The following is a 9,506-nucleotide window of genomic DNA, read 5'->3' on the forward strand; positions in this document are numbered from 1 at the left end:
AGACTTTATTACAACCTGGGCAATATAAACCAAACATATTACACCACCTTACATGCTTATCTTCCCCAAATGTTATTTTCTTCTCCTTCAGTTACATTTCTGCCCCATTATTCCTTAACACCTAAATCACCCAAATCATAGACAAGAGAGTGGGCTTCCCTGGAAAGGTGTTTGGGGTTTGGGTGGATCAAGGGTGTGCCCTCATATTTATTTTTGAAATCTTGGCTTTGGTATGTCTTTTTTCTCAATCCAAAAACAATAAAGGGATGATCACACGTAGTTAAATGTATAAATATCAGTTACGGTGAGTCCGGGTGCTTATGCCCCAGACCTTTCAGCATAGGGAGCCATCATAGGAATATCAAAAACAGAAACAGGCAGGCACTCCGGATTTTTTCAAAGCGTAGAGAAAAGTAGCCAAAAAAGAAGTTTACGTTAAAAAAGTATAAATTTTATTAGATCCATATGTAAAAACAAGAAGCCTTACGCGTTTCGTACCATGAGGTACTTAATCATAGGCTGAATACATTATGCACAATACACACTATTTAAAGGCAAATTGACCAATAGAAAAGGTTTTACAATTAACCAATCAGACCAAAGGGTCTTGTGGCTAGGGATGGTGAATAAAAAGTCGCAAAGACCCTACATGCCGAACTGTGTGTTGCTTGCCTGGTGCTAGGGTTCGGCATGTGGTGGAACGAGTGGACAGATTGTTGGGAGGGGCTGGGGAAGACCCGGCGGTCTTGGTACACATAGGTACCAATGACAAAGTTAGAGGAGGGGGGGAAGTCCTCAAGAACGATTTTAAAAAGCTAGGTGCGAAGTTGAGGGCGAGGACTTCCAAGGTAATTTTCTCAGAGATATTACCTGTGCCACGAGCAACATTAAGAAGGCAGCGGGAGCTTAGGGAGATTAATGCGTGGCTGAGAGATTGGTGCAGGGAGGAGGGCTTTGGGTTTCTCCAGAACTGGGCTGATTTCTCAATCGGCTACAAGCTCTTTGCCAGGGATGGGCTGCACCTCAATGATGATGGGGCAGCTGCTTTGGGGGAAAAGATGGCTAGAGGGTTGGAGGAGATTTTAAACTAGGAGTGGGGGGGGGAGGGTGCAGAGGGAAATTCTGTGGTAGACAGGATAGATGAGGTAGTGGGCATAGTAAGGGAAAATGGGGGAGGAGACTTGCTTCGGGATACTGATAATGGCAGGGAGGCCCATAAGTTGTTTACACGTCATTCTCACGCCGGAACCAGTATTAAATGTATGTTTACCAATGCAAGGAGTCTGACTGGTAAAATGGGAGAGCTGGAGGTACTGGCGTTGGAGCGGAAATATGATGTGATTGGAGTTGCTGAAACTTGGTTGAATGAGTCTCACGACTGGGCAGTTAATATTGGGGGGTATACATTGTTTCGGAGGGACAGGGGCAATAGAAAAGGAGGAGGAGTGTGTCTGTTCATTAAGCAGGAATTAAAAGCAAGTATTAGGGAGGAAGTGATGGGGTTAACAGAGGGAGCTGAATCCTTATGGGTTGAGCTTCTCACAGATAGTAAAGAAGCTACCAAACTAATTGTAGGGGTATGCTATAGACCCCCTAATGTAAGCGAAGAGGAGGAGGCCCAGCTCCTGTTGCAAATAGAAAAGGCTGCTAGTTTGGGGCAAGTAATAATAATGGGGGATTTTAATTACCCTGATATTGACTGGGGCAATAGTACTGCCAGGACAGTAAATGGGAACAAGTTTATAAACTTGCTGCATGACAACTTTATGTCACAAGTTGCTGAGGAGCCAACCAGGAACCATGCTATACTAGATCTAGTGATCTCTAATGACCCAGAACGTATAGCAAATGTGCAAGTGGTTGAACCCCTGGGTAATAGTGACCATAATGTTATTTCATTTAATGTTTGGTGCAGGAAACAAATTTACACGGGGGCAACAAAGACAATGAATTTTAGGAAGGCAAATTTTAGCTCCTTAAGGGCAGCGCTTCAGGGCATAGATTGGGGCATTATGTTTTCTGATAAAAACACAGAGCAGAAATGGTTGTCATTTAAAATGATATTAAATCATTACTGTTCTCAATTTATTCCATTAATAAGAAAAAGTAGAAGTGTTAAGAATCACCCTATGTGGCTTAACTCTGAGGTAAAGAAGTTAATAGGGAGAAAAAGGAAATCTTTTAAGAAATATAAGTCAGAGGGGACAGTAGCTGCGTTTAATGATTATAAACACTATAACAAGTGTTGTAAAACAGCAATCCGGAAGGCAAAGATAGAAAATGAGGAGCGCATCGCGGCCGAGGCCAAGACTAACCCCAAAAAGTTTTTTAAGTATATTAATAGTAAAAAGATGCAGGTTGAGGGTGTGGCCCCATTGAGTTACAATAACAATATGGTTACAGCGGATACAGAAAAGGCAGATGTGCTTAATCAGTTCTTTTCTTCTGTGTATACAGTAGAGGAGCCAGTGGGCCAAGTCCCACCCAATAGCTGCACTGTTGCCTGTTGGCACAGGATATGGTGCTTAAAGGGTTACACACGATAAATGTAAACAAGGCACCGGGGCCAGATGGAATACACCCTCGGGTACTGAGAGAGCTAGGGGCAGAATTGCAGTGGCCCTTGTTTCTGATATTCTCAGACTCGCTCTCATCAGGTATGGTACCTAGGGATTGGAAGAAGGCGAATGTCATTCCCATATTTAAAAAGGGAGTAAGATCTCAGCCTGGCAATTATAGGCCTGTAAGTTTGACATCCGTGGTGGGCAAGTTATTTGAAGGCTTGTTAAGGGATCACATTCAAAATTATGTAGTGGAGAATGGCATTATGAGCAGTAATCAGCATGGCTTTATGAAGGACAGGTCATGTCAGACCAATTTAATTGCTTTTTATGATGAGGTAAGTAAGAAGCTGGACAGTGGGGATGCAGTAGATATCATCTATTTGGATTTTGCCAAAGCATTTGATACCGTTCCCCACAAACGACTGCTTTCTAAGCTAAGGTCTATTGGTCTTAGTGAAGCCGTTTGCACATGGATAGAAAACTGGCTACAGGATCGGGTACAGAGGGTGGTTGTTAATGGTACATTCTCTACTTGGAATAAGGTTCTCAGTGGGGTCCCTCAGGGTTCTGTACTGGGTCCACTTTTGTTTAATTTGTTCATAAATGACTTAGGGGAGGGTATTATGAGTAATGTATCAGTGTTTGCAGATGACACAAAACTCTGCAGACCAGTCAATTCTATCCAGGATGTGACATCCCTGCAGCAGGATCTTGACCAACTGGCAATCTGGGCAGCTAAGTGGCAGATGAGATTTAATGTGGATAAATGTAAGGTCATGCACCTGGGATGTAAAAATATGCAAGCCCCGTATACCCTTAATGGGACTGCACTAGGCAAATCCATAATGGAGAAGGACCTTGGAGTCCTTGTAGATAATAAACTTGGCTGTAGCAAGCAATGCCAGGCAGCAGCTGCAAGGGCAAACAAGGTTTTGAGCTGTATTAAAAGGGGTATAGATTCACGGGAGGAGGGGGTTATTCTTCCCCTTTACAAAGCGCTGGTAAGGCCCCATCTAGAATATGCTGTTCAGTTTTGGTCTCCAGTGCTCAAACGGGACATTACTGAGTTAGAGAGGGTCCAGAGAAGGGCAACTAAGCTGGTAAAGGGTATGGAAAGTCTCAGTTATGAAGAAAGACTGGCCAAGTTGGGTCTGTTTACACTGGAGAAGAGGCGCTTAAGAGGTGACATGATAACTATGTATAAATATATAAAGGGATCATATAATAACCTTTCTAATGTTTTATTTACCAGTAGGTCCTTCCAACGGACACGAGGGCACCCACTCCGTTTAGAAGAAGGGAGGTTCCATTTAAACATTCGGAAAGGATTTTTTACAGTGAGAGCTGTGAAGTTCTGGAATTCCCTCCCTGAATCAGTCATGCTGGCTGATACATTATATAACTTTAAGAAGGGGCTGGATGGATTCTTAGCAAGTGAGGGAATACAGGGTTATGGGAGATAGCTCTTGGTACTAGTTGATCCAGGGACTGGTCCGATTGCCATCTTGGAGTCAGGAAGGAATTTTTTCCCCTCTGTGGCAAATTAGAAAGGCTTCAGATGGGGTTTTTTGCCTTCCTCTGGATCAACTAGTAGTTAGGCAGGTTATATATAGGCATTATGGTTGAACTTGATGGACGTATGTCTTTTTTCAACCCAACTTACTATGTTACTATGTTACTAATTTCACATAAGGATACATTAAGCACTATAGACATTAAATTAGGATAACAGTGTAGATACAAAGGCTAGATCTGTTTAAACGTAGCAAGTAACATCATAATCAAAGTTTAGGCCATATGGTTGTCAGGTTTTTAAAAAGAAGATCCACTTGGTTTCTTTTCTGATTAGAATTGAAGAAATATTGCCCCCTCTAGGGTTGGGAATTACTCTGTCTAACCCTATAACCTGTAGGAATGATGGAGATCTATTCGAGCATTCATGAAAATGTTTTGCAACAGTTGTATGGCTATTAGCATTAGTGTTAACATGTGTTAAATATCACTAATGCTAATAGCCATACAACTGTTGCAAAACATTTTCATGAATGCTCGAATAGATCTCCATCATTCCTACAGGTTATAGGGTTAGACAGAGTAATTCCCAACCCTAGAGGGGGCAATATTTCTTCAATTCTAATCAGAAAAGAAACCAAGTGGATCTTCTTTTTAAAAACCCGACAACCATATGGCCTAAACTTTGATTATGATGTCACTTGCTACGTTTAAACAGATCTAGCCTTTGTATCTACACTGTTATCCTAATTTAATGTCTATAGTGCTTAATGTATCCTTATGTGAAATTAGTAACATAGTAAGTTGGGTTGAAAAAAGACATACGTCCATCAAGTTATCCTAATTTAATGTATATAGTGCTTAATGTATCCTTATGTGAAATTAGTGACTTTTTATTCACCATCCCTAGCCACAAGACCCTTTGGTCTGATTGGTTAATTGTAAAACCTTTTCTATTGGTCAATTTGCCTTTAAATAGTGTGTATTGTGCATAATGTATTCAGCCTATGATTAAGTACCTCATGGTACGAAACGCGTAAGGCTTCTTGTTTTTACATATGGATCTAATAAAATTTATACTTTTTTAATGTAAACTTCTTTTTTGGCTGCTTTTCTCTACGCTTTGAAAAAATCCGGAGTGCCTGCCTGTTTCTGTTTTTGATATTCCTATGATGTCTTTTTTCTCATCCCATTTACCTTCACATTCTCTGTGCCTACCCCTTAAACTTTCTCTTCCACTGTATATAGTACTTATATATTATTATATACTATGAAATGCTTGTCCTCCCACTCTGTCCCTTATGCTACTCTAGTCTCCTATTGAGAGCACTTTGCTCCATCTCCCTCAGTTGTAAGGAGCGCAGCAAACTAAAACTAGTAAAACAGATATAGCACATTGCCCATACAATAAAAATATAGGTGCAGAATTTCTGGGCTGAAGAAACAAGTCAGGGTTTTTTTTTAAGTGCATCATAAGATGTACCAGGGGATAAAGGTGGGGGAAGACTGTTTAAAACAGTGGCAAGGGCCTCCTGCTACCTGGAAAGCCTTATCCTCCTGGGGACTGGCTAATTTCTCTCACCAAAGTTGACTGGGCTCCCTACAGTAGTACCCCTGCGTGATGGGGTGCCTCAAGTCATGCATGTTTGCACAAATGGTGTAACCAAATGAGTTTCCACTTCATGCAGCCATTTTTCCTGGAAAGCTAAAGAATATGTATGTACTAGCCACAAGCCTTCATGCTCTCTCTATATATTTCTCTCCATATATTTATATCCTCTCAACAGGATGAGCACCTTCTTTGTGTATAAATATATATATTCGAAACACATGATAAAACCAATTTAACCTTTTCTCTGGCCCCATAATTGACAACAGTCTAACACCCTCACTCTATCACTACCAGTTACTAGTCATTACCCCAAACATCTTATCTTGAAAAAAGTCCATTTTTATTAAACCAACCAAAATGAATTATTCAGTAGAGAATAGGGACAAAGGTTTAATAATGTGCATGTATTTCTGGGAACAGATGACGGAATGGTGTGGAACAGGGAGACAATGGTTAGAGCTGTTGGACAGAACCCCTCCGGCTCTATATCAGGGTCCCAGCTGTGAGAGGCCAGCATTGGTGTTACCTAGATGGACTAGTGCAGGGATCAGTTACCATAGCAACCTGCCTGCAGAGGTCTTGTGTCCTGTGCTAAACACACACACACAATGTGGTGCGGCTAATAAATAACATTCTGGAAGGATAACATTGTGACAGCACTGCAATAAAAAAAAGTGCTGTGGTCGCTTATACAGCTACAACTGTTTATATAGATCATTGGTTATATATAATATGGTTATATATAATATTTATAATATTTAGAGAGACATATCTTGTCAGTTTATGACAAGCTATGTTTACAAACAATACATCATTTTGAATTTATATCAGCTTTTAAATCAGATTATCTGAGCACTACATAATGCCTTTATCCACTCGAAAAAAATACAAGTTAAAGTCCAGGGCAAGGCATTGGGAATAAATGTAATGAACAGGGTATTACATTATTTCCAATATAATGTTCAGACATTACTCTGATCCAAGCATTTCTTAATACTCATCTGTGCTAATTTAGAAAGAAGAGGTAAAGTTACAAACACTGATAATTTGAGACCCCCAGTTACTAGAATCTCATGCCTTTTTAAAAACAAATTGGCCCAGGGTACTTATTCTTGGGATGTTGTTTTCCCTTTCACTGTCCTGGGTGCATGCTAAGTATAGAACTCATTGGGAGCATAATATAGTGTGCACGTGCCTAACTTAAATCAATGCAAGGGAAAAGGGAAATATATAAAGGTGCCCTGTTACTGTTACTTATCACTTTTTAATAAGACATGGCAGCTCAGGGTAAAAGTTGAGCAATTATAGTCACTGGAGGAGGGTTGGGGTGTATAACAATTTGGCACCCCCTACTGATTGTTAATTTCATTACTAGTATTACTAACATGTTTACAAAGCACCAACATATTCCGCAGCACTGTTGATTTGTCCTTTGTGAATATAGACACAAGCTACAAATTGTGAAATATTGCACAAAATTGCACATTCTTTAAGCAATTCACACATATAGCTGTGTCTATAAACAATCCTTACAACTTTCACGTAGCATAGTGCTGTCAAACTGGCAGCCAGGGGCCCCTTGTGTGGCCCCCATCTGTCTTTCTGCTGTGACTGCTTACCTTTGTGTAAGCTTTAAATTGTATCAGTACTAAGATTAACTGGCCCCTGCATTATTCACACCTCAGATTCAGGCTGTAAACCCCTTTATTATTCACACCTGTAAGATCTTGTATTGTTCACACCTGTAAGACCTCAGACAGACTGTCGGAATAGTGCCGGCATTGTGTCACTGTATGTAGTACAGTACAAACTGTTCATGTTGGAGTGGTCATAATCAGTTACTTGCACAGTCATGATAGATTTTTCTGTCTCCTTCCCTACTCTGCCTGTCCTGCTTTACCCTGCCTGCCTGTGCCCTATGCTGCCTGTGTGCCATACTCTGCCTGCTATATGCTGCCTGGGTGTGTCATATTCTGCCTGTGTGTACTATACTCTGCCTGTGTGTGCCATACTCTTGCTACCCTATGCTGCCTGTGTGTGCCATACTGTGCCTGCCCTATGCTGCCTGTGTGTGCCATACTCTGGCTGCCCTATGCTGCCTGTGTGTGCCATACTCTGCCTGCCCTATGCTGCCTGTGTGTGCCATACTGTGCCTGCCCGATGCTGCCTGTGTGTGCCATACTGTGCCTGCCCTATGCTGCCTGTGTGTTCCATACTCTGCCTGCCCTACCCTGCCTGTGTGTGCCATACTCTGCCTGCCCTACCCTGCCTGTGTGTGCCATACTCTGCCTGCCCTTTGCTGCCTTTGTGTGCCATACTCTGGCTGTCCTATGCTGCCTGTGTGTGCCATACTCTGCCTACCCTATGCTGCCTGTGGGAGGCGAACCAGTGGGGGTTTGTCCTGGGAGTTTGTTAGCATTTGGAAAAAGTTTCTAAGGTGTTTATGTGATGGGGGTTGCTGTGCTATCCACATGGGAAGAGGAGGAGGCATATGGATGTAAGGGCATGTCTTAATATGACTTAATAAACTTCTCTCACATACTGTATGAGTTATGGGTAATATCCCTGCAGTGAACACCAACCATTTGTTTTCTTTTGGTATGCTGCCACCATTAATGTAGATATGGTCTTTAAAGCCCTTGTGATAACATGGGTGTGGTTTAAAAAAGGGAGTGGTCAAAATTTGCTTCCAATATCGGCCCTCCACCATGTAGGCCAAAAAAATTCCAGCCCTCAGTACCACGGAAGTTGGATAGCACTGACCTAACAAACATCCACAGGTTCAGCCTGCTTTGATTCATTGTGTGTAATTTAATAAGATATATAGGAACCTGGAATAGACACAGGGCTTGAGGAGGGTAGTGTTGTGCCTACACATGCAAATGACTGTAGTGGATCACACCTTAATGCATGTGCAGTGTAGCGGTACAATAAAAAGTACCTAGGTCCAGTGCATTTTTTAGAGAAGAAGAACACTGGCCATGGGGTCCTAGGTTAGAGTTACTGGTGGGTGACCAGTTTTTTTACCCCCCAGTCAGTTTGGCTTTCTTGTCTTTCAAGGCTTGGGGCACACTGGCATATTGTCTGCTGTTGCAGAAGTGTTTGATCATTTCCATTTGTCTTGTCTATAGCAGAGACAGACAGATTTTGTCTAGAAACAATTTTCTGGTCAAGCTCTGCCTGCAACCAGCAGTTCCATTCAATATCTATGAACTGAGTGACGGGCAGAATGGTCACAATCTAACCAGTGAGGAATAAACCCCTGTGCCATAGGCCAATTGGTGTGTCTGGGCAAGCCGACAAGCCACACAGGCTCCAGCTTGTACAGTGTATATATCTAACAACAATAGCTATTAGTGGGAGGAAGGACTACCAGAGAGGTAATAGAGGCACTTGGACACAATTAATGTGTGTCACCAATTGTGACAATGAGCAATGAGTGGCTTTTTTGGTGCTTCTACTGAGGCAAAATCTAGCAACACACCTTCTCCCAGGAGGCACCTATGTTAAAGAACTGTAAGCAATGATGGACAAAATTTTTTAATACGTCAGCCTTCAAGTTAAAATAAGACAAAAATGTCTCACTTTTGCTTTGGAGGACTCGTATTGTGTAAACTCCCTAAACGCGATGCTTGGGCCTGATACAGGAACACAGGATGGGGTATATTAATCATGTTATGCAAAAAGTGGAGTGATGCATTACCTGTGATGTTGCCCAGGGCAACCAATCAGCTATTAGATTTCAAGTTTCAAGAACACCAAAGCAAAACATCTCAATGGCTGCTATGAGCAACATCACCAGTAATGATTCACTCCAC

Source organism: Xenopus tropicalis, chromosome 3 (assembly GCF_000004195.4).
Source record: "Xenopus tropicalis strain Nigerian chromosome 3, UCB_Xtro_10.0, whole genome shotgun sequence".
NCBI classification, from domain to species: domain Eukaryota; kingdom Metazoa; phylum Chordata; class Amphibia; order Anura; family Pipidae; genus Xenopus; species Xenopus tropicalis.